Genomic DNA, 4,315 nt, shown 5'->3' on the forward strand with positions numbered 1-4,315 from the left:
TTAGGACTATCTATCTATCTATCTATCTATCTATCTATCTATCTATCTATCTATCTATCTATCTATCTATCTATCTATCTATCTATCTATCTATCTATCTATCTATCTGCCTGTTCGTGATGTTTGTCGGCATATCTCTTTAAACATCCACCTGTCCTTTTTCTATCTGAAAAAGGCGATGTTATAGATAGACAGATAAACAGTCCATCAGGCACATATTCATACAAATTACATTATGTTATTGACAGACATGAAAGACAAACACGTTGAGCTTTCGTAAGGATAATAATATACACAATTGATATGGGAGGCAACCAAGAAATACAAGCAGTGGTTGCTGTAGTAAAAGATCAAGTTGTTTCCCCTTGTACGTCCATAAATGATTAACATTCTGTTACGTCTTTTTCAATCTTTTCAAAGAGACAGCAACAACAACAACAACAACAACAACAACAACAACAATAACAACAACAAAAACTCCACATCCCCCCCCCCCCAAAAGAAGAAAACCCCTCATATTTAAAAAAATATTTTTAAAAAGAGTAATAACTGTAATATTATTTGTTCACATTGGTAATGGAAACTACATATTGTATTCTAAAAAAAGGCTCCTGCGGTTGGTAAATCCCTTCACTGCCTTACCCCGAAGAAATAAACCATTCTTATCCTGCTCCAACCCCTCATCCTCATCTTAATTTTTAATCTCTAAAGGTAGGTAATTAGCTTTTCCTTCATCTAATCCACAAATTTCGTGTGGCTGAGAGAAAGAAAAAAAAAAGATTTTGAGATTGTGACGGCAGTGTTTTGTAAACACAAAGGTTAATGTCTCCACGAGATCAGCACGCGTTCTCTGTCCTCTGTCGCTTACATTGTGGGGTCGATAGTGTTGACGGTTGAGAGGGGACAGCGACTTGACCAAACCCATTACTTCAAACGAAACAGAAGCCTTCAATGCATTTTCATATCTGAATGTAATGAAAGGAGATTAAATGAAACGCTTTCATTCGCTTTTACTCTTTGACCTGCTCCATAACTCAATTCTCGGGCCTGGGCAGTGAAGTGTTTAAGTTTGTCACCAAATCTACTTGGACTAGTTGATATTATCGAGTAGTTTTGCCTTTCTGGTGGGATTTTGTGTCCAATCTGCACAAATTGCCCCTGACAGGCTGGATCAAACAATAAGCCCGCCTCCAAAATGATTTAAATTGTTTTAACCCGGGGCTTAAACATTTGTAATTGTCAATGAGTCACAATCCGCTGTGTTCTTGTTATGATACTGCTTCGCATCCTAATTGTTCTATAAATCTGCTTCCTTCTGTTTAAAAAAATCTAACTTCCGCCGATAAGATGTTCCTATCGACACAATTTAGATCTAGATAATTTGAGAGGCGGGCTCCCATCAATCCTGCCTGTCAGGGCCAACCCAAGTTGAGAGTGATACAAGATCTTAGCTCAAAGTCCAAAATCTTGAGAAAATTTTTCTCCCCAATAGGGGATCGAACTCGAGTTCTCGGTGTGAGACAGCGAAGCGACTAACCGTTACACCACAGACGCCGGTTCAGGGGGCTCTCCTGGTAAAGAGGTACGGTGGTCGCCTCTCATTCAATAGGTCCCGAGTTCGAAACCTGACAGCGATGATTAATTTTCTTCTCCAAAATGTTCTCCTTTCACCTCCTTTCCTGCTCTCTCACCATGTTCTGTCTTCTAGTTTCATCTTTAATTTCTGTCTCCACCTCTATCTTTGGTTACGTAATTAGAAATAGGATCTATTGCTCTTTAAAATTTAGATTACTATACATTCTGTTTTCTTTCCATTAAAAATCGGGGAACGATTTACGCTATAAAAAAACTAACGTGAGCAACAAGGCGGCTCTACATTCTTCACTCAGTGATCTGCATTCAGAATGTGTTTCAACAAAACACTATTTTTTAATTTTTTTTTAATGTAGGCGATTTTACTTCCCCATCGACACAATTTAGATCATTTAGGAGGCAGGCTTCCGACCCTGCTTGTCTGGGCCAAGCCTGGTGAGAGGGATACACCATCCAAGCAAAAAGAAAGCAGATAATATGGGATAAACATTTTCCTCATTCAGGAATAGAATACGGGTCTCCAACATGCGACAGCCGAGCGTCTAACCTCTACTCCAAAAAAAAAAAACCCCGCTAGTCAAGACACTGGAATGAGTAATATAACAAGTGCGTGCTTATATAATAATAATATGTAACGTAGAGAGTTTTCAAAATTTTAATCATCGGCGTGACGTCGGTGGCCTAATGGTTAGGCTACCGGACCCGTAACCGTGAGGTTGTGGCTTCAGTTGTTCAAGTTCAAGTGTAAGCCGGTCCGACGTTGTGTCCTAGGGAAAGGCACATTACACGAGTTTCAACTTGTTGCTGCTGTTGTTATTGTTGTGTTTGTTATCGATCCAGCAGCAGCTGGGCTTTCTCCCTTCTGTCCAATGCCATGTAGTGATATAAGTGCAGGTTGGCTGCATTTGCTGTAATGTTCCTTGATCCTGCACCAGCCTGCAGGACGATATGGTGGAATAGTCTGCTGTACAAACAGGTTATTTGGAATCCTTGTGGCTCACCACCAACTTTGCTCTGTCCTTGTGGATGCTGAGGTGTTATCCTGCACCATGCCTCTCTCTCTCTCTCTCTCTCTCTCTCTCTCTCTCTCCCCTCTCCGTTCACTGTCTTTATGTATTTACCAAGTCACATGTTATAATGTGTAGTTGAATGGGACAAAGGCCTTTATAATCAATAAAATCGTCTAAAATCTGAAATCTCTCTCTCTCTATCTTTCTCGCTCTCATTCTCATTTTTTTTCTTCCACTCTCTCTTTCTCTCGTTCACCTCTTTCCCACTATATCTCCACCCCCTCCCCTATCCCTCTCTCTCTTTCTCTCTCTTCTCTTCGCCCCCTCTCCCTCCCTCAATCTCCTGCTTTCTCTTTTCCGTTCCTAAAATTGAAAATTGAAGACTAGAGACAATAATTTATGTTATAATAATATATATAGCATTTGTATAGCGCATATCCCCGCTCAGCAGCAGGCTCTATGCGCTTTAAACTATATTATTACCCCAGAAGACCATAGAACACTCCGAAACATTCTCAGCTTCCCGGGAAGCATACAGTGCAAGCAGCTGATTAAGCGCTCAAACACTAACAAACTGACAAGATCTTTCGCTGTCTATAGCTGGGTACCCATTCCCACCTGGGTGAAGTGAGGAAAATTCGTGTAAAGTGCCTTTCCCAAGGACACAACGTCCTGTTCATAACAGACCCCAAGAAATAATGTTTCTGTAATTTTAGACGCTTTTCGCCCCCCCCCCCCAGCCTCCTAAATAGCACCACAATAAGGTCTATAAGTGCCGAAGATTAGAGGTGTTAAAAGAGAGTAACAAACACAAAAAAGAAGGGGGAGAGACCAGGACGATAGATGCTTGATAGAAAAGAAGGATCAAACTACACCAGAGCACCCGCCAACAACACACCCATGGTGAAAGGTTGAAGAGTGCGGAATAAATCCGTTAAAAGAGATACGCTTAACCACACAACTTAAAGACGCTTTAAAGCACATTCCCAATTATCCGTAAACCATCTTTTCATAACACATTTACTTGTAAGAAACACATGCATATAATAAATTCAATGAAATGAAAAAGACAGGGACACCTTTTTGGTATAAAAATGTATTTCCCTCTTTACATCTTCATCAGTGATTATATAAATATAAAACATAATTTATTAATTTATTAGTAACTACGTAAGTTAATGTATATTTCCAAATGTACAAAGTTATACTGTGGTGAAGAGAACTCCAGTTCCTTCAGTAACACCTTATGGATGTCACGTTTGGTCCCACCCACAGACAAACCTACGAAAAGACGACCTGAAATAAGCAAACAAACAAACAAACAAACAAACAAACAAGCAATCAGACAGACAAACCAACCATCCAAACAACACACAAACAAAATTGCATCTCTTTTTCTCCTGACCAAACAATCAAGTCGCACATTTCTGGAATGAAAGCAGTCAGAGATCTTCGTCAATAAAGACTACATAGCAATGTTACAAGTTAAACGCACTGGGAAAAATAATAGAGAGACTCAGCTTTACAATTATTATTGTGGATTTCAATAAATTGTTTTACAAGCGCCGGATTAATAAAGTGTAACAGTGTTAGATCATGATAGAAATTAAAGCCCCATGACAAACATACCACAATACGCTGAGGGAGCGGGGAAGAGGAGGGCGGGGGGGTAGAGGTAGAGAGGAGAGGAGAGGGAGAGAGAGAGAGAGAGA

The sequence above is a fragment of the Aplysia californica genome, unplaced genomic scaffold, assembly GCF_000002075.1.
Source record: "Aplysia californica isolate F4 #8 unplaced genomic scaffold, AplCal3.0 scaffold00037, whole genome shotgun sequence".
Classification (NCBI taxonomy): Eukaryota; Metazoa; Mollusca; class Gastropoda; order Aplysiida; family Aplysiidae; genus Aplysia; species Aplysia californica.